Source organism: Sus scrofa, chromosome 1 (genome assembly GCF_000003025.6).
Source record: "Sus scrofa isolate TJ Tabasco breed Duroc chromosome 1, Sscrofa11.1, whole genome shotgun sequence".
Classification (NCBI taxonomy): domain Eukaryota; kingdom Metazoa; phylum Chordata; class Mammalia; order Artiodactyla; family Suidae; genus Sus; species Sus scrofa.
This window is the reverse complement of record NC_010443.5, coordinates 266,320,519-266,346,900: the sequence shown is the minus strand read 5'-3', so window position 1 is coordinate 266,346,900 and position 26,382 is coordinate 266,320,519. Positions and strand designations below refer to the sequence as shown.

The window sequence follows — 26,382 nt, the reverse complement described above, 5'->3', positions numbered from 1 at the left end:
AGGACCCATGAGGTTGCGGGTTCTATCCCTGGCCTTGCTCAGTGGGTTAAGGATCTGGCGTTGCCGTGAGCTGTGGTGTAGGTCGCAGACGCGGCTCGGATCCCACGTTGCTGTGGCTCTGCCGTTGGCCGGCGGCTACAGCTCCGATTAGACCCCTAGCCTGGGAATCTCCTTATGCCGCGGGAAGCGGCCCTAGAAAAAAGCAAAAGGACAAAAATAAAATAAAATAAAGCATCATCTCATTCACTCTCACAGCAGTACTCTAAAATCGGAACTACTGTATGCACCGGAAAACTTAGGGTCAGAGAGGGGAGTTGTCTCATTTTAGGATACACAGTAGGTTAGAGTTAGAATTTGAACCCATGTCTTCCTAACCCAGAGACTAAGAGGCCTCATCACTTTTTTCAGTATCAACTGAGGGCTTTTTTTTTCCCGTGGAAGCGGGGAGAAGGAAGGAAATTCGAAAAAGGCTGACGTTAATTTCTACCCAATGCAAACCGAGAAGTCGGCGTATCTCGCCAGACTGGCTGACAGCTAGTCTCTCAAACCTGAGATTTACCCGTGGCCAGGGAAGCGGTGCGCATGCGCACGGCCTCCCGTTCGGCCCCGCCCCCCGGGAGGGCTTCCCTCCTTGCTCTTGGCTCTGGGGCCTGCGCACTACGTCCCCAGCCAGGGGCTTCTTCCCGGTCGGGGACTTCCGGTGCGTGGGGTGCGGTTCCGGGTCGTGGCGGGGCTCCGGTCAACAGGACTGCTGCTCAGCCGGCCAGCGGCGGCGAGCGGCGGGGGCATGAGGGCTGGCCCGGAAAGCGGCTGCTGAGCCGGCTGGGAGGAGCGCCGGCCCCCGAGGATTCCGAGAGTGCGCTGCTCGGGCTGGGGCCGGGAGGCGCGGGGTGCCGGGCCCTCCCCTCAGGAACGTGTCCCGGGGCCGACCCGGCCCGTACGTAGTGTGGCAGCAGCTTCAGGTAAAGGTTACCCCAGCCGCTAGCTCCTTCGCTCCCTCGCCTGTCCGCCCACCCGAGCCACCTGGCGGCCCTCCTTACTCCTCGCGCTCGGCTCTGCCTAGTGGGCAGCCTGTCTGGCCCTTGCTCTGGTCTCCTGTGAGAATCCGTTTCCTGGGCTTTTCCAGAACTGGAGGCTGCTATGAACTTGACAGCTGGGTGTGTGATTTGGGGGAGGAGAAGCTAGTGGCCTGGTAGTATTGGGGTTTGGTAAGGGTACTGTTGACCCTGGCAGTTTCTGGCCCTACCCTCAGCAACGTCTTGGTGTCTTAATCTTCATAACGTGAAAAGCAAGTTTTTAAAGCACTGCCTGTGCAGTCTCTGTTACCTAGCGCCCCTGCTCTCCATTGCCCCAGAGGGGTAAACAGCCTTGCAGAACTGTTTTTTTTGGTCTAGCCTGAGTGCTGATGGAACTTTGATTCAGCTTTTTGTTTATGGGAGTGGCATAGAGTCTTCTAGATCTGTTGAAGGCTGGAAACAAAACAAAACAACTCTTCGTAGTTTAAACAAGAGCATTACTTTAACCAGACACCTAAAAGTTGACTCAGAGATTGGTTCAATTTTCATTCTAAATGAATGCAAGTGATTTTCGAAGCCTATCACAATACCTGGTACTGTTCAAAAGCATCATGTTATAAGCCAAAAGTAGTGAAGTTCACAACTTCCCTAGGTGTGAACAGTCAAATGGAGGCAGATGTTTAGGCATATCAGTTAAAACAAAGTCAACATTCTCATTCTATTCCAGCAAGCAGAAGGAGTGGATTCCTAATTTAAAACCGCAGGGAAAGGAGGCATCATGTTTTCTTTTTCATATTCTCTGAGCTCACACAAGATGATCTGTAATTGCTGAAACAGTTATTGATGAAGTATTGATATTGGGAGGACCCCTCGTGGCTCAGTAGTAACAAACCCGATAGGATCCATGAGGACACGGGTTTCATCCCTGGCCTCGCTCAGTGGGTTGAGGATCTTGTGCTTTGCGGTGAGCTGTAGCATAGGTGACAGACGCAGCTCGGATCCTTTGTTGTTGTGGCTCTGGCATAGGTTGGCAGCAAAAGCTCAGATTCATCCTCTAGCTTGGGAACTTCCATATGCCTTGGGTGTGGCCCTAAAAAAGCCAAAAAAAAAAAAAAAAAGGTATTGATACTTGTTTTCATCTTTTTCAGTTTTCGCTCTTGCAAGCTTGCTGGGGCCTGTGAGGCATGCTGGTAGCCCCTTTCCCATTCAGCTTTGTGCTCACACCTACCTTCTGCTGTGATGCAGAGCAGACTCACTTCTTCCACTGATCTGTCTCCTGCCTAACTTTCAGCTATGCTTCAAAAGCTGAAGCCCCACCCTGATCCTTTACTCTGGATAAGTAGGACCTCAAAATAGTCTTTGTTCTTTCCTTTGTTTGTTATTTTTTTTGTAGGACAGTCTCTCTGCCTAGATTTCTCCTTTATGTTTCCAGCTATTAAGATGTTATCCAGGGCCCAGCTGAAATTGGCCTTCCCTTAAACAATCCAGGACAGCCTTAGCTGGAAATGATTTGTTTTCTAGACTCCTATAAACGCTATTTTTTTTTTCTTTTTTTTTCTTTTTTTTTTTTTTGGGCTTTTTAGGGCTGCACCCTCGGCATATGGAGAATCCCTGGCTAGGGGTCCAGTCAGAGCTCAGAGCTGTAGCCGATGGCCTACACCACAGCCACGGCAGTGTCAGATCCCAGCCGTGTCTGTGACCTACACCACAGTTCAGCAACGCTGATCTTTAACCCACCGATTGAGGCCAGGGATGGAACCTGCGTCCTCATGGATGCTAGTCAGATTTGTTTCTGCTGAGCCACCAGTGGAACTAAACACTCATTATTATATCTACCATTATTTCACTTAGCAAACATTTACTGAGTATGAATATATACCAGATACCATGCTAGACAACATAGAGATAAATAAGACTCTGTCCTTGCCTGCTGAATTTAGTGAGAGAGATAAGGAAATAATTTTTTTTTAAGATTTTTATTTTTTCCATTATAGTTGATTTATGGTGTTCTGTCAATTTTTACTGTACAGCAAAGTCACTCAGTCATACGTATATATATTCTTTTTCTCACATTATCCTCCATCATGTTCCATCAGAAAGGAAATAATTCTAACATGGAGTGGTATGTACACTCAGAGTTCTTTTGTGATTGATCCAGTGTAGCACAAGAGGGGAGGTGGTCGTTCACTTTGGAGGAGTGTGCTACGGCCAGGTAATGCTTTGTAATGTGAGGTTAACTTAGGTTTATTATTTACTGTACTGGACATTATATTAGGTTTCTCTTGTTTAATCATTTTAACCTCAATTTACAGGTTAGGAAGGCCCAGGATAAATTACATATCTGGTATGAGAGCCAGGATTCAAACCCAGGTCTGTCTTATGCCTACATCTGTGCTTTTTCCATTATGTTTTTTTCCTTCTTTCTCACACTGTGGTTTTTCTATGCAGACACATACTGAAACAGCTGTGCAAGAGAAAAAACATGAACGTTCAAATGAATGGTACAGAAAGTCCTTTAAATGTAGAGAAGACCGTAATCTTCTAAGGCAAGAAGGTAGTAGGTGGTGGTGGGTCAGCTCGGTTTTGAATCTAAGTGGACCAGACATTCTGTAGAGAACAACCATGGACTCTGGATTCAATTCCTGGTCCCTCCTCTTAGTAGATATGTGACCTTGGGCAAGTTTCTTAATTCTTAGCATTATTTCCTTCAAGTATAGTTTGGGATAGGGGATGACATAGACTTTGTGGAGTGTTGTAAACTAATGTGGGTGAAGAGCTGGATATGTGACAGGGTCTCCTGAAATGATAGCTAAGATGCAAGGGGTAATGCCTGTGCCATGGTTTTGGAGTAGTGAGTAGACCAGCCTGAATAAAGCCAGCCATTGCTTCTTTTAGTGGAGACACTGGGAGGTAAAGTTGGAGGGTCAGTAGGGGGTCAAAATCAGGGCTTGTGTGTCAGGCAAGGCTTGTGTTCTAGTTCCTGCTCATAACCCTTTCTATTAATAAATACCTTGAAAACCTATGATTCATTCAGCAATGCCAGGGAGAATGTTAGACGCACAGATGCAAAGAGAAATATAACCAGATCCCCATCCTGTGGTTGTTGACATTTCCATGGGGAAGACACGTGTGTGCTCAGGTGAACTGTAGTAAAGCCTTGTGGGCACTAAGATAGCAGTTCCCCCAGGCTACTGTGGTGCATGGAGGAGGAAACACTGATAACGGGTGCTGGCTTTGTGTTAAATGCATCATCTCATTTATTCATCTATGGGGAGGTGTTATTAGCATCCTGATTTTATAGATGACAGAACCAGAGCTCAGAGGGGTTAAATACGTTCCTTGAATTGATGGACATGCTGGAGCTGTGAATAGAGGGGTTATCTGCCAAACTTCTGTATCTCCACTCTTCAGTACTGCACCTTGCTGTTTCTTCTTCGGGATGTGGATGGCTTCAGGGGCGAGCTAGCCCCTGAGCCCTGGCCTCAGTGTACCTGTCACTATGGGGGGCAGTACAGATGATGAGACATGAACATGACTTCTGCATTCAGGGAGCTCATCGCCTCATCTGTCACGTTAAATACACACGTACACACATACATTTTTTAGCAGGGCATTTGTTTTTCTTGTTGACACATAACTGAAGAAATCATAAACGGTTGCAGTTCAGTGGATTATACTTGGCTTCAGCTGAGAGAATTTGCTGTAAATCTGATATTCTGATGTATAGACTGTTGCTAAGGACGCGGCACTAGATGCCAGATTATTAGATGAGAAGGAATTCTGTCCCATTACATTTTTTTCTCCCATGGGAGATGCCCTGGACTTGTGTTTTCTGTGAATTTGAAGTATTTGAAAAGTTTTGACTCAGAGGTTAGCACATTTCAGCTTGTGTTAAATTTAAAATAATTGAGCCCTTGTATTTTAGTCATTGTTAAATGTTTTTGTACGCCTTATTTCCTTTGACCTTCATCATTCTGTGAGACAGATGGTATCACCCCGCTTAATACATGAGTAACTTAAGCCTTAGTGGTTAAGGGTGTTACCCAAGAATCACAGAGCTAGTGAGTTGATAATGCAAAAAGAAGTTGACCAAAAGAGTAAATAAATTTATTAATTTAGTTCTTTTTTGAGCTCTACCTCAAGAGTCCCATGATGTCGTATAAAGAGTAGGACAGACCTTGTGAACTGGAGGGTGTATGGCCAGTCAATCTGAAGGTAGCGGTAGTCATTACTCAGCTCCAGTTGCCTGTTGTCGTGTGAGGAAATGAGGCTAGTGTCCCTTATTCTGATTGTTTTCAAGAAATGCTGGAAATCTGGATTTTAACGTATTTAGTTTAAAAAATTGCCATGAAGAAGTTCTTGCTGTGGCACAGTGGGTTAAGACTCTTTGGTGGGGCTTGGGTCACTGCAAGGCATGGGTTCAGTCCCTGGCCTGGTGTAGTGCGTTAAAGGAAATGGCATTGCTGCAGCTGCGGTGTAGTTTGCAGCCATGGCTTAGATTCATTCCCTGGTCTGGGAACTTCCACATGCTGCAGGTGTGGCCTTAAAGAAAAAGAAAAAGAAAAATTGCCATTAAAAAATGACATGTAGACCAAAGCACACTTATGGATTACATACAGTCATAGGCTGCCTGATTTTGAACTCTAAACTAAGTGATCACTGAAAGTTTGGGTACCAATGCATTTGTGATTATTGATCAGAAAGCTACTGGTAAATTACTGGAGTTCAGGGTCGCTGTACTTGACTCACATTGATATCTTTGGGGAAGTGGCAGGGCGAATGCTTTTATTGTATAATCGGGCTAAATTTCTGGTGGGATGGGGTTAGGATGAAGTGATGACCTGGTAATGCATTTGTGCTCTTAGCACTTTAAATGTCATCAGATCGCTTGTCTCTTTTGGTCTTCTCTACATTACATGAAGCGAACAAGGGGCGTTATCATAACCCCTTGAGAGGAAGAAATCGGTGCTCGGTGAATTACAGTGTAGCAGAAAGTGCACTAGACAGAGAAGGTCTTGAATTCGAATGCAGGTATGCGGCTAACAGCCTTTTGATTTTGGTCAAGTCATTTACAAACCTTTGTGTCTTTTTTTTGATCTGGATGATCATGAGTGAGCGCAGTTGAAGTCTTGGTGAATTCTTTTCTGTATGTCAGGCTTTCTGATTCTAATTGACATGCCTAAAAATCACGCAGCTGATTACTGGCAGACCTCAGTGGAGAATGGTCAAATTTTTTTTTTTTTTGCTTTTTAGGGCCACACCTGCGGCATATGGAAGTTCCTGGGCTAGGGATTGAATCAGAGCTTTTGCTTCTGGCCTGCACCACAGCCACAGCAATGTGGAATCTGAGCTGCATCTGTGATCTACATCAGAGGTCATGGCAACACCGGATCCTTAACCCATTGAGTGAGGCCAGGAATCAAACCTGCATCCTCATGGGTACTGCTGAGGTTTGTTATTGCTGATCCTCGATGGGAACTCCAGGGAATGGTCAGATCTAAAATGCTTCTCCTCTCCTGATGGCAGGTAGGGAATCACTGTTAGCTCTTCCCCCTGTTTTTTGTTCATTACTTCTGGGAAAGGACCGTGACAGGCCAGGTGCTCCCTCAGATGCACACAGTGCTTTGTTGACTCTATATATACAGAATTTTTTTTTCCTTGTCTTTTTTAGGGCCGCACCCACAGCATATGTAAGTTCCCAGGCCAGGGGTCAAATCGGAGCTGCAGCTGCCAGTCTGTGCCATAGCCACAGCATCTCGGGATCCGAGCCGCATTTGTGACCTACTCCACAGCTCATGACAACACCGGATCCTTAACCCACTGAGTGAGGTCATCGATTGAGCCTGCGTCCTCATGGATGCTAGTCAGATTTGTTTCCGCTAAGCCATGATGGGAACTCCTCTAATTTATTTTTATTTTAATATCCAGATTCCAACAAGGTGAAAATTGAAGAAATATTGGCCTTCTAGATACTCGTTTTCATTCATACTCTTATCGTATAAGGAAATAACCTAGAATATAAAAATGAGGAAAATAAATCCTGAGCAGTCATTCAAAATTTATTAACTCTAGTTGGCAGCAGTCTAGGTATATTGAGGAAATAGATTTAATATAGGAAACACAGAATTTGAACCCTAAGAAGAAAATAGTTTTAGGTAATTGAAAATGAGAAAAATGGGAGACACCTTTTAAACCACAAAACTTAAATTCTGGAAATAGCAAGAAGGTATTAGAATAACTAGTGGCGTTAAATTATGGTAATTGCTTGTGAAATAAATTGAATATTATGTCACATTTAAGACTAAATGTATGTAGTATTAGATTCATAACCTGTACTTGAGTATATTTTTATGAATATGTTTTTATTATTGATGCTGTCAAAATGGATCAAAATGTGTGAAACTTCGAAAAATAACATTTTTTTAGTTCCCTATGGACTCATTTTAAGTTACTGTATTATAAATAAACACTCTTTCTGCAGCGAAATTGGTAGAAAATTCTTTGAAGGAATGGTTTTCTTTTTATTTTAATTATTTATTTTTTAGCCATCCCAGGATCCTTAACCCACTCACCACAGGGGAACACTAGAATGGTTTTCTTTTTAAAACAAGTAGGAGTTCCCGTTGTGGCGCAGTGGTTAACGAATCCGACTAGGAACCATGAGGTTGCGGGTTCAGTCCCTGCCCTTGCTCAGTGGGTTAAGGATCCGGCGTTGCCGTGAGCTGTGGTGTAGGTTGCAGACGCGGCTCGGATCCCGTGTTGCTGTGGCTCTGGCGTAGGCCGGTGGCTACAGCTCCGATTGGACCCCTAGCCTGAGAACCTCCATATGCCGCGGGAGTGGCCCAAGAAATAGCAACAACAACGACAAAAGACCAAAAAAAAAAAAAAAAAAAAAAACAAGTAAAATTTTAATCTACACTTTAGTTGCTGGCATACAGGAGACTAAGAAAGAACTGAGAAGCAGGCTTGGATCTTGAAGCAGTGTAAGGTGGGGCTTTGGTGTCACGCCCACCTGGATTTCAGTACATGAGGACAAAATTGCCAATCGCATATATTGTCCTTGTGAGGATTAGATGAAACAGCTTATGTATGTCCTAGTACCGTGATGCTTCTGGAGAGGTGCAGGTACCAGCATTCGGGGGTACAAACCATTCAGATCTTAGTATAATGTAGACAAAAAATGATTTTATGTAAAGGAGTGAGATTCGCTGTTTTTTCTTTGTAGGGCTGTACCTGCAGCGCATGGAAGTTCCCAGGCTGGGGGTCAAATTGGAGCAACAGCTGCGGCCTGTGCCACAGCCACAGCAATGCCAGATCCAAGCTGCATCTGCAACCCACACCACAGCTCATGGCAATGCCAGATCTTTAACCTACTGAGCAGCCTGCATCCTCATACTAGTCTGCTGAGCCACATTGGGAGCTCGGAGTGAGATTTGTTTTCTTGTCTGGGTCATGAAATTAGTCTTGTTAATTTCTAGTTGTGCTTTGTGATTTAGTGTGCCTATCAACTGGGCACTATTGACTTTTTTTTTTTTTTTTTGTCTTTTTTTTGTTGTTGTTGTTGTTGTTGTTGTTGTTGCTATCTCTTGGGCTGCTTCCGCGGCATATGGAGGTTCCCAGGCTAGGGGTTGAATCGGAGCTGTAGCCACCGGCCTACGCCAGAGCCACAGCAACGCGGGATCCGAGCCGCGTCTGCAACCTACACCACAGCTCACGGCAACGCCGGATCGTTAACCCACTGAGCAAGGGCAGGGATCGAACCCGCAACCTCATGGTTCCTAGTCGGATTCGTTAACCACTGCGCCACGACGGGAACTCCAGCTGGGCACTATTGAGAAAATGGTTTCAGTATTTCAGTAGCATATTTCAGTGTGTTATTTTTAGGCTAGTAAAGAAATTGATTTGTTAAATAACGATAACACTACCAGTTGCTTATATTACCTTTTTGTGTGCCCATGACTACCTTTTGAAGTTGTCAGAACTAGGGGTATATTATATTCTCTCCATTCCCATCTTACACATGCTGATATTGAAGCTTAGAGAAGTAAAGTGATTCAAGGTAGAAAGCTTCTGATAATGGCAAAGCTGGGATTTGAACCTTTGTTTTTTTCAGACTAAATACTACAGTGCTGGAAGTTCCCGTTGTGACACAGTGGAAAAGGATCTGACTAGTATCCATGAGGGTGTGGGTTTGATCCCTGGCCTTGCTCAGTGGGTAGGGGATCTGGTGTTGCAGTGAGCTGTGGTGTAGGTCGAAGACACAGCTTAGATCCCAAGTTGTCATGGTTGTGGTGTAGGCTGGCAGCTGTACCTCCAATTCAGCCTCTAGCCCAGGAACTTCCATATGTTGCACCTGCAGCTCTAAAAAGCAAAAATACATACATACATACTGTGGTGCCTTTGTCACTATTCTGTTGCTGTTCTAGATTTGGATATTGGAACTGCCCCTTGTTTGGGGGAGAATCATCAACTATGACCTTCTTACTCATTTTATTTATTTTATTTATTTATTTTTTAATTTTTAAAAATTTTTTATTACTCAAATGAATTTATCACATCTATAGTTGTATAATGATCCTAACAATCTGATTTCACAGAATTACCATCCCCCAGCCCAGGCACATCCCCCCACCCCCCAAACTGTCTCCTCCAGAGACCATAAGTTTTTCAGTGTCTGTGAGTCAGCATCTGTTCTGCAAAGAAGTTCAGTCTGTCCTTTTTTCAGATTCCACACGTCAGTGAAAGCATTGGATGTTGGTGTCTCATTGTATGGCTGACTTCACTTAGCATGATAGTTTCTGGGTCCATCCATGTTGCAAAAAATGCCGGTATTTCATTCTTTTTAATGGCTGAGTAATATTCCATTGTGTATTGTACCACATCTTCTTGACCCACTCCTCTGTCGATGGACATTTAGGTTGTTTCCACGTCTTGGCTATTGTAAATAGTGCTGCAGTGAAGATCGGAGTACATGTGTCTTTGCGAGTCGTGGTTTTCTCTGGATAGATGCCCAGGAGTGGGATTGCTGGATCAAATGGTAGTTCTGCGTTTAGTTTTTTGAGGAATCTCCATCCTGCTTTCCACAGTGGTTGCACCAATTTACAATCCCACCAAGAGTGTACTAGGGTTCCTTTTTCTCCACACCCTCTCCAGCACTTATTGTTTGTAGACTTTTTGATGATGGCCCTTCTGGCTGGTGTAAGGTAGTACCTCAGAGTGGTTTTGATTTGCATCTCTCTAATAATGAGTGATGTTGAACATCTTTTCATGTGTTTTATGGCCATCTGTATGTCTTCTTTGGAGAACTGTCTGTTTAGATCTTCTGCCCATTTTTTGATGGGGTGGTTTGTTTTTTGGGTATGGAGCTGCAGAAGGTATTCCTTCTTATTCATTTTAAACTTAATGCTTACAAAAAGTTTTTATTGATTGTGTACCAAGAGTATTTGTTTACAAGTATACTCTTAATGAAATTTAAAAACCTAATAATACTCATTGCTGGCAGAGGTTGGTAGTGAGATGATCACTCATACATTACTAGTGGGAATAAAATTGGTAAAACTTTTCTGGAAAAGTACTTTGGTAGTATTTATCACAAAAAAGTGATTTGTCACAAAAAGTCATGCATGCCTTTTGAGCTTGTAATGTCATTTCTAAGAATCTTGTTGAAGAAATAATCAGAAATGTAGAAAAATATTCGTGTTCAAATATGTTCACTCCGACAGTATAACAGCAGTAATTAGAAACATTTTGAGTATTCAAAGAGCTAAAAGATTATGTGAAAGCCATAAAATGGAAATATTGTATGAGCATTTTAGGTGTTTCTGAAGAATTTTAGTGACATGTTAATGACATCATAATAATAGAAGTGAAAAAGGTTATAGGGAGTTCCCATTGTGGCTCAGCTGGTTAACAACCCAACTAGTATCCATGAGGGCACAGGTTTGATCCCTGGCCTCACTCAGTGGGTTAAGGATCTGGTGATACCTTAGCTGTGGTGTAGGTCACTGAGCTGTGGTGTAGGTTGCAGATGTGGCTTGGATCCCAAATTGCTATGGCTCCACTTCGACCCCAGCCTCTGAACTTCCATATGCCTCAGGTGTGTCCCTAAAAAGAAAAAAAAATATTTTTCAATAAAAAATCATTTTAGTTTAACTCGTAATTGAGAAATATGAGTAGATCTAATACACATCCTTTTGACCAAAGTTTTCTCTAATGCAGGTGATTTGAAGTTATAAATGGATTGTATTTTCAAGTTTTCTTAACCTCAGTTGTTTTACACTTAGAATATGGTTTCCTGTATCTTGACTTAAATAATGTTGTGGTTCCCAGGCTAGCTGTCCTCTCCTCCCCAAAAATTTCTTGAAAGAAGTGTCATATTCATGTCGGTGGAACCAGTGGGACAGTGAGTCCCAGTGCTACCATCACCTCTTTAGTGGCCAGTGGGACAGTGAGTAGTCCTGTGACAGGTCTGTCTTTTGGAGAGAGTACATACCTATCTCTGTAAAACTGGCCATTGGCATATAGAGCTTTTTTTGTGAGTCGAATATTTGTATCTTGGGAAGTGCTTTTTTGGTAAGGAAAATTGTAAATATGAATTTCCATCTCACTTTTAAAAAATTATGTAAGAAAAAAGTTTAAAGAGTTCCCGTCGTGGCGCAGTGGTTAACGAATCCGACTAGGAACCATGAGGTTGCGGGTTCGGTCCCTGCCCTTGCTCAGTGGGTTAACGATCTGGCGTTGCCGTGAACTGTGGTGTAGGTTGCAGACGCGGCTCGGATCCCGCGTTGCTGGGGCTCTGGCGTAGGCCGGTGGCTACAGCTCCGATTCAACCCCTAGCCTGGGAACCTCCATATGCCGCGGGAGCGGCCCAAGAAATAGCAACAACAACAACAAAAAAGACCAAAAATAAATAAATAAATAAATAAAATAAAATAAAATTCAGTTAAAAAAAAAAAGAAAGTTTAAAAAAGAAAAAAGTTTAAGATCATCTGGAGCAGTGGTTGACAAATCTGATTGGGAACCATGAGTTTGTGGGTTCGATCCCTGGCCTCCCTCAGTGGGTTAAGGATCTGGCGTTGCCATGAGCTGTGGTGTAGGTCACAGATGCGGCTTGGATCAGGCGTTGCTGTGGCTCTGGCGTAGGCTGGTGTCTACAGCTGCGATTAGACCCCTAGCCTGGGAACCTCCATATGCCGTAGGAAGCAGCTCTAGAAAAGGCAAAACAACAACAACAACAAAAAGTTAAAGATCAAAGTTAATTTGGATTTTAATTTTTTTGATAGCAGTATTCAAATGTATGAATATTAAAATCTCCTGAAAGAGTTCCCTGGCAGTCTAGTGTTCAGGACTCAGTGCTTTCACTGCTGTGGCCCAGGTTCAGTCTCTGGTCTGGAAACTTGAGATCCCAATCACACTGCTGCACAAGGCTAAAAAAACCCTGAAAACAAGAACCCCAAACCAAGCCAAAAGAAAATAAAATGTCGTGAAGAATTGTGCCTTTTACTCTTAGCTAATTATATACTTCATAATTGAAATTGTAGTACAGTTAAGCATGATGTCTCATTTTTTCCTAATGTGCATGGTATTCTCATATATATAATATACAAAAACATGCAAAAAATTTAACAAAGTATTGAGCATATTTAAATTAGGAAAATACTATGCAAGATGTTTCTTTTTGTAAACTACTTCTGTCCAAAGCATTCTGTATATTATCAGAATGAAAAATGACAGCACTTTGTCATCTGTTCAAATTGATATTGCACTCTTTGCAATGACAGCTGAAAAGGCCCACAGGTGCCATATAAAGAGGTGACCATGTTGTCATATTTCATTTCGGCATCCCTCTGCAAAGCCATAATTACCTAATTAGGTTGTTAATTAGGAGATTAGCATTTCACTATATTGATAGAATGCTCTTTACCGGTGTGGGGCGAGATACAGATTTGTCTGCCCCTAATTTATAATCTCTGCCTCTTTTTGTACTTATTCATTTGCTTAAGATCCTGATGTGGGTCAGTTCAGTTTACCTGAGAGTTTGTTTACAAGCTAATGAAGTTTTGATCACTGGATTAAAGTTGCTGAATTAAAATATAAACAGAATTAAAAATGGTCACATCCCCAAAATGCTAATAAAAATTCTGATTTGGTATAACTTGTGTTCTTATTAGTGTAAGGAACAAACACATGCTAAGAATTGAAATTGTTGGTAGTAAAAAAAAATCCAGATACAAAAACTGAGTCTGAAATGTGATATTTATATATCCTAAACTAGGCAAAGAAAAGTAGTTGTCTCTCTCTTTTTTTTTTTTTTTTTTTGGTCTTTTTAGGGCCACACCCCCAGCATATTTGATCCCAGGCTAGGGATCAAATCGGAGCTACAGCTTCCAGCCTAGGACATAGCCACAGCAATGAGGAATCCGAGCCACGTCTGCAACCTACCCCACAACTCACGGCAATGCCAAATCCTTAACCCACTGAGAGAGGCCAGGGATCGAACCTACATCCTCATGCATATTAGTCAGATTTGTTTCTGCTGCGCCACAACAGGAACTTTAAAATTAATTATCTTTAATAATGAATCTCTGTCATTTATATGTGAGACAAAAAATATGTTAAGCATTGTTATTTGTTTTTTTTGTTTTTGTCCATTTTAGGGCCGTACCCACTGCATATGGAGGTTCCCAGGCTAGGGTCTAATTGGAGCTGTAGCCGCCAGCCTACACCACAGCCACAGCAACGCCGCGGGATCCCAGCCACATCTGCGACCTATACCACAGCTCACGGCAATGCTGGATCCTTAACCCATTGCGGGAGGCCAGGGATTGAACCTGTAACCTCATAGTTCCTAGTCGGATTCGTTTCCACTGTGCCATGACGGGAACTCCATAAAAAATGTGTTAAGCATTTTTAATGTGTTTCAGAAGTTGAAGCTTGGTTGATGACTTCAGAACAAATATATACAGTCCAATTTAGAATTCCTTAGATAATTATCATGCATCAGGGTTTATTTCATTTGTAACTTCTGGCCATTAGTCTGTGCTTAGAACATTCTCTTCCCACACTCTTTGCAGTGCTGAGTGCTTTTGGAATTTGAAGTATTTCACATAACCTTCACTTGGGCTATTTGGAGTAAGCCAAGGTTTTGTCAGGTGTGTGGACATTCTTTTTTTTGGTGGGGAGGGGGCTGGCAAAAAAAAAATTCCACTGATTTTTACTTCAGTGCATGATTTGACTATAATGCTTTTAATTTGCATTGTATGTTCCTTTCCTGCTTTTTCCAGTTAAGAAGAGTTAAGTCCTAAAACTGAACATTAGGAGTACTGTTCCCACTGAGGTTGTAGTTTACCTCTTTTTGATTATATTTGATATTTGCTGTTAAAGTTTTAGAAGGTGCATGTGTGCTTAAGTCCCTTTTCCCCCATAGTTGTTGTGAGAAATTGCATTTGTTTGTATCTGTAATTTTCTTCCAAATTAAAAAAAATTAAAAATTTTTTGTCTTTTGTCTTTTAAAGACTGTACCCGCGGCATATGGAGGTTCCCAGGCTAGGGGTCAAATCAGAGCTATAGCTGCCTGCTTACACCACCGCCACAGCAACGCCAGATCCGAGCCATTTCTGTGACCAAAACCATAGCTCACAGCAATGCCAGATCCTCAACCCACTGAGCAAGGCCAGGGATCGAACCTGAGTCTTCATGGATTCTAGTGAGGTTTGTTAACCACTGAGCCTCGATGGGAACTCTGTTAAAATGTTTTTCTATGAAGAAATTATTATTTGTAACATCTTCCACTTAGTTAAACTTTTTGCTTAATTGCAGTCATTCATTTATTCGGTCAGTATCTGCTGTGTGTATATGCATGGAACTAGTCTGGGGAAAGGAGAACTTTCGTATCCATTAGTGACCCAGGTGGAGGTAACCAAACCACTGTGTCTGGGTCCTAAGCAACGAAAACTCCAAGCACGGACCCAGCTTTTGTGGGCCTTGCAGTCTAGTAATGGAAGTACAGCCTAGTTGAAGAAGTACATCCTGGCTTGAGGAATGTTAGAGTAATGAGAGTAAAAGTGAGTATGGAGGAGGACTTAATCTGGACTTAGATACTGTCCTACCTTCCTGGGGCGGGTGCTGTCTAAATAGGGATCTGAAGGGTGAAAGAGAAGGTGATGTTTAAGCCAGGTGGAAGGAGAGGAAAGACTGGTCAAAAGCGGGGAGACTGCTGAAAATTGAGTATGGCTGGAGTAGAAAGAACAAAAGGGATGAATGGAAGGTGGGGCTGCAGAGGTAGCGAGTTCAGTTATATTAAGGAATTTGGCAAGTTTTTGAAGGAATTTAAGAAAAGTTCGGAGACATTGCTATGGCCTAGGTGAGAAAAGGTGGCTTGGATTGGATTAAGGAGATAAAGGGAAGTGAGTGAAATCTAGAGAGAGAAGAGCTCCATGGGATTAGTAATTGAATGGTGGGGGTGGGCTTCCTAGAAAGGAGGTTAAGGATTCTAATTTGGTTATTTTTTTGTTTGTTTTCTAAGTTTAGGTATGAGAATGTGTGTTTGAGTACCTCATAGCAAAGCGGTCCATGAGTCTTATTTTCCAATATGACCCCTAAATGAACAGTACCAGCAACTATTTTTTGGTGACTCAAGAAGGATAGTAATATTTGAGTGTCACTTTTGGGCTCCACACTGTGACAGCAGCTTTATGAGGTATGAGATAATGTCTTACTGAGGTTCAGAGAAATTGTGACCTTCCCAGTTTTCTCAGCTGCTGGATGGTGGAATTGGGGGCACGCCCAAGCTCTCCGGAGGCTTCGTTGTGTCTGTCATGCCATGTTGTCTTTCTTGTTGTATCCCCCTCCTTTGGTTTATTCCAAAGTGAAGAGTAGAATTACTCCCCAAAGACCGGTAGCTCAGCAGGTTGCTGACAGAGGCATTGTGTTAACTCTGTGGTTTCCCAGGCCCGGCTCTGGCCTGGATTAAAGCAGTGTCCAGTGCTTTGGTAGGAGAAGCTTCTCAGTGCATGAGCGTTCGCTTCAGCAAAGTTAAGGGTTCTGTTGGGTATTCTGGCTCTTGGCTTTAATCTCCCTCAATTAGAAATATAGACTAGTTACCTCCACCTGGGTCACTAATGGATACGAAAGTTCTCCTTTCCCCAGGAAAAAACCTTAGAATCTCTGATTTTTGCATGAGGAATTTGACGTCTATTGGATGTAATCAACTTTTATTACAAATTGTTTAAAATTTTTTTATGGTTACTGTTGCTAGTATTGTTCACTTAAGGGATTTGTTAGTATCCTTGTGTTGGAATCACCTGAACTAGAAGGAATTCTAGAATGCAGCAATGGATTCTAGCCTTCCTGTGTTTCTAGCCCACTTCCCTTTAAAATTGAGATATAACTCATGTATTTTAAAATTCACCCTTTTAAAAATGTACACTTTAATGATTTATCACCCAAAAAGAAACCCCATGCCCATCAGCAATCACTCCTCATTCCTCACTCCTCCAGCCACTGGCAACCATTAATCTGCTTTCTGTCTGTTGTGGATTTACCTGTTCTGAACCTTTCACGTAAATGGAATCACACAGTATGTGGCCTTTTGTGTCTGACTTCTTTTACTTAGCGTAATGTTGTCAAGGTTCATCTGTATTGGAGCATGTATCAGTACTTCATTTCTTTTTATTGCTGAATAATATTCCATTGTAAGGAAGTGCCGCATTTTGCCTATCCCTTTATCAGTTGATGGAGACTTGGGTTATTTCCACTCTTTGGCTCTTTTTTTTTTCCTTTTCCTTTTATGGCCTCACCTGTGTCATGTGGAAGTTCCCAGGAAAGGGGTCGAATTGGAGCTGCAGCTGAGGCCTTTGCCGCAGCTCCCAGCAATGCTGGATCCTTAACCCACTTAGACAAGGGGTTGAACCCACATCCTCATGGACACTATGTCAGGTTCTTAACCTGCTGAGCCATAGCAGGAACTCCTCTACTCTTTGGCTCTTATGAGTAATAGTGCTAAGAACATTACAAGTTTTTATGTGAACATATGTTTTCAATTCTGTTGGATATATAGATACGTATAGGCCAGCGGCAACAGCTCCGATTAGACCCCTAGCCTGGGAACCTCCATATGCCTTAGGAGCGGTCCTAGAAAAGGCAAAAAGACAAAACAACAACAACAACAACAACCAAAAAACCCATTCTTTGGAACTGCCAAATTGTTTTTAAAGGGGACTGCACCATTTTACATCCCCACCAGTAGTGTGCAAGGTCTGCCATCTTTCTGCTTTCTTCAGGCTCTCTGTTGCTCTAGTCTGGACTGGAAGCAACGCTAGGCATTCCACGAGCCCTTTTGTTTTGATAAATGGGAAATTTTCCAGTTTTATCTCTTCAACCATGTTCAACAAGCATATGGGTACCAGACCTTATATTGGGGATTAGTGATAGGAAGCCAAATAAGACTTCGAGTCCTTTCCTCTAAAGGACTCCATAATCCAGTAGTTAGAACTTCTTACTTGGAAATGCAGGGAGTGGGAGAAGCCAGTGAAGAAAGTTTAATTTACTCTTGGACAACATGGGTTTAATTGCACCAGTCCACTTAACACACACAGATTTTTTTTTTTTTTTTCCCAGTAAGTACGGTGAGACAGGAGCTGTGGCTGTTGAATCTGTGGATGTAGAACTGTGGATGCAGAGGAGGGAGGGCCAACTCCAGGACTTGAGCAGCCACAGATTTTAGTATCTGCAGTGGTCCTGGAAACAGTCTCTCAAGGATACTGAGGGGTGACTGTAACTACTTAGATATTTGAGATTTTCTACAGCATAGATCCTAACTTGAGAATCTAGAGAAAGGTTGAGTTGATTTTCAGAGGTTCTGGGATTTCTTTTTCTTGGCTCATCCTTTAACTACCGTCGTCCTTCTGTATCCATGGGAAATTCGTTCCAGAACCCGTGGATACCAGAATTCACAAATGCTCAAGTCCCTCACATAAAATGGCAGAGTACAGTCAGCCTTCCATATCCTGAGTTCAGCTTCTGTGGATTCAACCAACCAACTGAACTCGAGCTGCACTTGGTTCAGTCTGCAGATGCAGAACCTGCATATGCAGAGGGAGGACTGTATATGCATATGCAGAGGGAGGACTGGATTACTGCTCTCGTTTCCTAGCATATTCTCCCTCAGTAAACTCATTCCCGTCCATGGCTTCATCTGTCATTTATATGTAGGTGTCTTCTGAATTTGCTCAGATCTTTCTCCTCATTTTCAGGTTTGCCTGTCATTCATGTGTCACTTATATATTGTTGTTTCCCAGATTGGCTCGGGCCTTTTTCCTGGGCTGTCCGGTTTGCATCATAATGGTCTCTGTTTGTGTGGTCCGTAGACATCTCAAGCTTTTTTTTTGGTCTTTTTGTCTTTCCAGGGTTGCACCTGTGGTATATGGAGGTTCCCAGGCTAGGGGTCTAATCAGAGCTGTTGCCGCTGGCCTACGCCACAGCAACATGGGAGCCACAGCAGCGCGGGAACCGAGCCGCATCTGCAACCTACACCACAGCTCACGGCAACACTGGATCCTTAACCCTCTGAGTGAGGCCAGGGATCGAACCCACAACCTCATGGTTCCTAGTCAGATTTGTTAACCACTGAGCTATGACGGGAACTCCCTAGACATCTCAAGCTTTATTGTGTCTGAAACATAGTTCTTCATTTCCCCTCTATCTGTTAAGCAGTTCCCACTTTTGAGTTCACAGTTTCATTTGTTGGTGATGTCATGCAGGCCATAAACTTCCCCTTCTCCTTAACCCTCCACATCCACTCAGTCACCAAGTACTACCAGTTTTATCTCCTCAATTTTTTTTTTTAACTGTCTTAAATTCATAGGCCTATCTTTCAATGTCTGTCTTCAGATTTCATTGTCTCTTGCCTGGGCTGTAGTCACAGCTTCATAACTAATCTTGTGTCTTGTCCATGAGATTAATCTTCTGTGCAGTTGCCAGAGCAGTCTCTTTGAAATGCTAATCTAATCAGCATCTTTGAGCTCCGTGTAGTTTTAGTTACTAACTACATGTTCTGCTGTTTCTTATTTAGTGCCTTGTCTCATATAGTCTCTTCAACTTGGAAGCAGATGGGTTTGTGTCTTTGAGCTTTCTTCCAGCCATCCAGCTTCTCATCTTTGAAGATTCATTTTAGACCAGGGAATAAAAACTAACAATAATGGTAAACATTGGATAGTGCTTATTATGGGCCAGGTTCTGTGACATGCACACAACATTTATGAATTCTTTCAGTCTTCACAACAGTCCCATGAGATAGGCACCAAAACTGTTTCCACTTATAGATGAAGAAATAGAGGTACAGAAATTGCTCCTTTCCCGAGGTCCCACAGTAAGTGTGTGGCTGAGTCCAGATTTGAACCCAAGTAGTCTGGCAGGTGATTGCTTGCACTGAGTCCTTATCATGTATCTTTTCCCCAACCTTCCTTATTCCCTCTACTTACCCCACTCCAAAAGTTATCCTCTCCCTGCCTGGGCAGTAACCAGTGCGTGGCCTGATGTTAATCTGCAGTTCGTAGGACAGATCTAGAGCACATTTATTGTAAACATATTCGAACAAGGAACCAGCATTATAGACTGTTTAATTGCCAGCTCCCTTTTGCCCCCATTCTTTTTTTTTTTTTTTTTTTTCCCTTCCATTTTTGGCTGCCCCTCTGCATATCGAGCTCCCAGGCCAGGGATCAGATCCCAGCCACAGTCCTGACCTAAGCCAAAGCTGCGACAACATGAGGTCCTTAACACACTGTGCCCAGGCCGGGTATCAAACCCACGTCCCAGTGCTCCCAAGACACCACCAATCCCGTTTCGCCCCAGTGGGAACTCCTCGCCCGCGTTCTTAAGCGAGGTTGCAAGTGAACACTTCCGTTATTTTGATCTTAGTCATCTCTGCGAAGCCTTGTCTGAGGATGCAGTTTCATTTCGATCTCTCTCCTATGTGTTTCCATAGTTCGTTGTTATGTAGAATCCTCTAGCATTGCTCGCATCCTTTGTTGTGACCATTTATGTGCTTGTCTTGCTTGACTGTAAGCCTCTTGGGATAGGGCCTATGACTTACTGCTTTTTACTCCTGATTCCCAGCATGTTGTAGGTATTCATACTTGTTGAATTTCTTGAATGAACTGGTTAAGTCTGACCTGTATCTAGACGAGTGAGAGAAGAGGATTTAGAAGATTGTGATGAAATGGGCTTAAACTGGGAATTTGAGGCAGTATATTATAGTTGTTCAGAGCAGGGATTCTGGAGCCAGGCTAACTTTGGTTTTAGCCTGGTTCTACCTGTCACTACTTATGTGGCCTTGGCAAGGCTCAGTTTACTGATTTGTAAAACATGAATAGTAATAGAATATACCTCTGATGGTTTTGTAAGTGATGTTAAATGCTTGCTAAATAAATGAGTAACTGGAATCCAGAGAATTAATTATTCTACTTCAATAGTATTTTATGAAGCATTCTCACCCTAACTATATAACTTTATAGGCAGAATGAGGCCAGTCCTGCTGTTCTGTCCTCAAGTTTGATCCATCTGATGGTGGTTAAAAAAAAAAAAAAAGGTGATCTAGAAGGTTATAAAAGGTAACTAGCAAAGTTAGTACAGTTTTGTTAATAACAATAATAACTTATCACTTATTGAGGTTATGAAAGCTTTAGTCAAATAAAAGTACAAAGCACCTTGCAGAGTCACATAAAAGTAATTTGGGGATTATCTGCTAGTTGAGATTATTTTATGCTGTCCTTCATTCATTAGGAGTCAAATGAATGAGTTTGGTAGTTGACAGCTTATTTTTCCTCCAAACAGAGTAGCCAGAACAGGAAAAGTCAGTAATATTGCGCCTTTGATTTGAATAGTGCTTTTTTACTTTTTGTAAGTATCCCTAAGAGGTGAATCAGCAGGACATAGGTTATGGATATTTTGGCCCTAAGGAGATAGAGGCAGAGCACCCAACGCACTTGAGGTCATCCCGTAGCTAGTCCCCAGGCGGGCTAGAGACAGTAACCTGGGACTCCAGATGTGTTTCCTGACTTTAACTCTTGTAGTTCTAGGAACCACTTTCTGTACATGATATCGTTTTGTTTTGTTTTGTGTTAAAGGTGTGATGGGAGTTCCCAGATGGTCTATGGTTAGGACTCAGTGCTTTCACTGCTGCAGTCCAGGTTTAGTACTTAGACTGGGGACCGAGATCCCAAGTCAAGCTGCTACTACATACCATGCCCTCCCCCAATAAATTAAAAAAAATACAAAAGGTGCGATAGTACTCGTTCAAATCAGTCAATGTGGGGAATCCCACTTTGGCACAGTGGGTTGGGAGTCCGACTGCAGCAGCTTGGGTTTCCATGGAGGCCTGGGTTCAATCCCTGGCTTGGCACCAGTGGGTTAAAGGATCCAGTGTTGCCATAGCTGTGGCATGGGTCCAAGCTGAGGCTTAGATTTGATTCCTGGCTCAGGAACGTCCATATACTGTGGGTATAACCATTAAAAGAAAAAAAAAAATTGGAGTTCTTGCAGCAGAAACGAATCCCACTAGGAACCATGAGGTTGTGGGTTCGATCCCTGGCCTCGCTCAGTCGGTTAAGGATCTGGCGTTGCCGTTAGCTGTGGTGAGGGCTAGCTACCACCTATAGCTGCCAGCCTACAGAACTTTAAGAAAGATCCAGTGGGAGCTATAGCTGCCAGCCTACACCACAGCCACAGCAACACCAGATCCGAGCCACGTCTGCAGCGTGGTATAGGCTGGCAGCTATAGCTCCGATTGGACCCTTAGCCTGGGAACCTCCATATTCTTCAGGTGCGGCCCTAAAAAGACAAAAATCAGAAAAAAAAAAAAAATCAATGTGGGTTACCTTTGTAGAGGGTTTGCTGCCAAAATTTTGGTGCAATTAAAATCTTTTTGTCAAAAAAGGAATGTCTTGAACCTCTATCCTTAGGGTCTGAACCATGGCACAGTGATATAAATAAAACACGCAGTGGAATTCTTCTGGCCTTTTTTTTTTGGCCGAACCCATAGCATGTGGAATTTCCTGGGTTAGGGATTGAACCAGAGTCACAGCAGCGGCCTGAGCCATTGCAGCGACACCACCAGATCCTTAACCCACTGTACTACAAGGGAACTTCTCTTCTGGCCTTTGAGGGAGAACAGTATGAAGCAAAAACACACAGAACTTTTCAGTTGGACTCTAGGTAAATTCCCAATTATATCCTCCTGCTGCTGGCCTATCCCACAGCCATAGAAATGTCAGATCCTAGTTGAGTCTGCAACCTACACCATAGCTCATGGCAACACCAGATCCTTAACCCACTGAGCAAGGCCAGGGATCGAACCTGCGTCCTCTTGGATGCTAGTCAGATTCGTTTCTGCCGAGCCATGACAGACACTCCATTCTCCTTCTCACTTGTGATTGGAATAGAATTTGAGACCTGAAGAGACCTTTCTTTTTTTTTTTTTTTTTTTTGTCTTTTTGTCTTTTGTTGTTGTTGTTGCTATTTCTTGGGCCGCTCCCGAGGCATATGGAGGTTCCCAGGCTAGGGGTTGAATCGGAGCTGTAGCCACCGGCCTACGCCAGAGCCACAGCAACGCGGGATCCGAGCCGTGTCTGCAACCTACACCACAGCTCACGGCAACGCCGGATCATTAACCCACTGAGCAAGGGCAGGGACCGAACCCGCAACCTCATGGTTCCTAGTCGGATTCGTTAACCACTGTGCCACGACGGGAACTCCTGAAGAGACCTTTCTTAAAGTTCAGGCTCCTCACTTAACAGATGCCAAAATGGACTGATGTGTAAAACAGGTTTAAAGATGTTTAAAGAAGTCACTTGTCCAAGGCCATGTCGTTAGTCCCCTGGTAATTAGGCAGTTAGAATTCAGGTTCCTGGGTGGTGCTTGCAATAAACTGTGTTGCTTCATGTAATTGATGTTGTGGTTAATCTGAGAGCAAGGTAAGTGGAAATACAACTATTGAATTCTTCTACTTGGTTAAGCAAACTTCAAAAAGAGGAGAGAATAAAAGGAAGATAAATCTTAGGCTGTAGCTGGAGACCTATCTACTGAACCAGCACCATGGATAAGGGGCATTTTTTTTTTTTTTGTCTTTTCTAGGACCGCTCCCGCAGCATATGGAGATTCCCAGGCTAGGGGTCTAATTGGAGCTGTAGCTGCCGGCCTAGGCCACAGCCACAGCAATGCAGGATCCGAGCCGTGTCTGCAGCCTACACCACAGCTCACGGCAACTTTTTTTTTTTTTAAGTCATGGTGCAACCTTTTGGGAACAAAAAGGATTTGTTTGTTTGTATGTTTATTCCACACTGATCCCTTTTTGGATGCCAGCCATTCTCTACTAGAAACTGGCAGCACAGTGATGAATAAGACAGTGTGCTTAAGGAGCTTAGAGTTTAGAAGAGAAAACCAACGTATAAGCAGATTATTATTTTTATTTTTGTCTTTTTTTTTTTTTTTTTGTAGGGCTGCATCCGCAGCTTATGGAAGTTCCCAGCCTAGGGGTCCAATTGGAGCTGTTGCTGCTGGCCTACACCACAGCCACAACAGTGCCGGATCTTTAACCAGGCCAGGGATCAAACCCTAGTCCTCATGGATACTAGTTGGGTTCTTGAACTGCTGAGCTATGATGGGAACTTCTATTAGGAAAAAAAAAAAAAAACAGTGGGCTGTGTTCATTCATTCATTCAATCCTTAGCATAGCAGCCAGAGAGATACTGTTAAAATGTGCATTGGATTGCATCGATGCTCACAACCCTCCAGAGAGTCTCCACTTTACAGAGTCTTCGAATGGCCTCATCCTCTACTACTTGTTTCCTTGCTGGACTCTTTGCTACTTCTTGAACAGTGCCAAGCATACTCCCCCTGCTCGGTGACACTCTTCCTTCAGAAGTTCACATGGCTTGTTCTCTCATCTCCTTCAAGGGTTAACTCAAACGTCACCTTCTCAGTGAAGCATTCCTTGATTGCAGTTCATGGAATTGCAACTGTGCCTCCACCCACCAAGCATGCCCTAGTACTCTTCTCCATAGTATGTCTGTCTTATTGTATAATTTAATTCTCTGTTTTGTTTATCTCCTTCATTAGAATGTGAACTCCATGAGGACAGGACTTTCTGTTTGCTTCGTTTTCTGCTGAACTCTGTCTGCATCTAGAACAGGCACTCAATAAATATTGAAGGCAGTGGCCAATTGGCCAAGTCTTTTAAGTTTTTTTGCTCAGTATTGTGTCTCTAGTGCTTGGCACATAGCAAGCGTTTCATAAGTATTTGTCGAATCAAGTCATTGAGTGAGTATTTGGTAGCGATTGAGTGTTACTTATGGTCTCAGCTCTTATGCTGGTGATTTCATATTGAGAAATAATTTAGCTTCTTTGGCACTATTTATTTTTTTACTCTAGGCAAAACTGTAAACATTCTTACCTGAAATCATAAGGTAAAACCTAAAATTATTTATTATCACAAGTGTCAGTCAACTCTGTTTTGTCAAAGAGACAACACCCATTGGAAAAATAATTGAGGGCTACATTGCACCAAATTAGCAGATTGCTTGTAACAACCAGAAATGTTGGCAGCTCAGGAGTTTTGGAGGTGGTGGGTGATTAGGTTGTCTGAAGTTTCATAGCTATTGCTAATAACAATAATTTCAAATAAATAACATTTTTAAACACTTTGAAAATACTGATTGTTTTATAATAGAGATTTTAGTATTTGTGCTTACAACTTTTTAGTTTTGTGTTATTAATTATAGTTGCTCTTTATACTTGCCATAGGAAACATATATTGAGCAAAATTTTCATCTTGAATTATCCGTTGATAAAGTACTATTTTATCTTCACAAAATCAGATATTTCTAACCCAAAGTCTGTGTTTTTCCAGCAGACCTCGCTGTTCAAAATGGAGTTACAAGAATCTCAGTATGTGCCAGTTGGTCCTAGAAGCCACAAAGGCACATTTTCTTGGACTATTTTAGCAATTATGTTAAAAAGTAAAATATTTTTCTATTAAATACAGATGTAGTACATTATAGGATAGAATACAAAGTATGAATGAATTCAAAAAAATAAATTTCTTGTAGCATGATGCTTTAGATGGCTCTTCAAGGTTCTCTCATACCTTGATTTATGGTTACTCTCTCTGCCCTTCAGGTGTGTCCGTGGACAAGTGTGAGAGGCACTGTACTGTACCAGGCTTCCTTTAACTGGATCTTGGCAGATGGTAAGATTCAGAGACATTTCAGGTGGAGGTTAGTGGCACAAGAAAAGAAAACTCCTGTCTGCAGGAGATATTTGATAGGAGAGGAGACCTGGTCTCCTGGTAGGTTGGTGAGGACCTGGCTGCTCCCAGATGGCCACAGTCACTCATAGAGGGGTGAGGGTGGCATCAGAATATCTGAAATGACTGACAGCGGAGCCTCTCTGTATTTGGTCTTTTGTTCTGAGCTTCTCATGATTCAAATATGGTCCGAAACAGACTGCAGCAGACGCTGCAAAGTCTCTTGAGACTGAAATTCAGAAGTCCCACTTCTACTTTCTCCTGTTAGTCACAGCACATTACAAATGAGCCTAGATTCAAGGGGTAGGGAAAGAGACTCCACTTCTTTACAAGAGGAGCTGCAAAGACTCAAATCTACCATGTGACCTTGGGCAAGTTACTTAGCACCTTTAAGCCTTCTTTTTTTGGGAGTGGGGGGTGGGGGATGCTGCTTTTTAGAACTGCATCCTAGGTGTATGGAAGCCCCCAGGCTAAGGATCAAATTGGAGCTACAGCTGCTGGCCTGCACCACAGCCACAGCCATAGCAACTTGGGATCTGAGCTGCACCTGCGACCTATACCACAGCTTGTGGCAGTACCGGATTCCTGACCTATGGAGCGAGGCCAGGGATTGAACCTGCACCCTCATGGTTCCTAGTCAGATTTGTTTCTGCTGAGCCTCAATGGGAACTCCTAAGCCTTTATTTAAAAAAAAAAAAAAAATCTATGCAATGGGGATAATATTAATACCTGCCTCCTAGGGTGGTAGTAAGGATGAGATATGTTGTTACATAAAATGTACAGCTGATAGTAAGAAGTTCAGTCATTGTCATTTATTACTGTTTTCCTTGTGTTTTGCCTGGCCATCCTTAAATGCTGTGGTCTTCCTTCCTGAAGCCTTGTATAACTTTTTTTTTTTTTTTTTTGGCTTTTCAGGGCTGCACCTGAGGTATATGGAGGTTCCCAGGCTAGGGGTCCAGTGGAGCTACAGTTGCTGGCCTACACCATAGTCACAGCCGTGCAGGATCCGAGCCGTGTCTGCAACTTACACCACAGCTCATGGCAACTCCAGATCCTTACCCCACTGAG

The 26,382-nt window shown here is 42.9% G+C and overlaps 1 protein-coding gene across 10 annotated transcripts in view; it reads left to right on the top strand.

Annotated features, from left to right (window-relative positions):
* The window catches only part of MAPKAP1 (mitogen-activated protein kinase associated protein 1), a 250,193-nt gene continuing 224,327 nt past the window's right edge, over window positions 517-26,382 (top strand). For 4 of the 10 annotated variants that reach the window (XM_021068876.1, XM_021068852.1, XM_021068882.1 and 1 more), the window contains exons 1-2: window positions 696-962; window positions 25,188-25,257. The gene's annotated coding sequence lies outside the window, so the exon portion shown is untranslated. Of the gene's footprint in view, window positions 963-25,187; window positions 25,258-26,382 lie in introns of all 10 variants that reach the window. The other 6 variants (XM_021068901.1, XM_021068897.1, XM_021068860.1 and 3 more) reach the window with 3 other exon arrangements.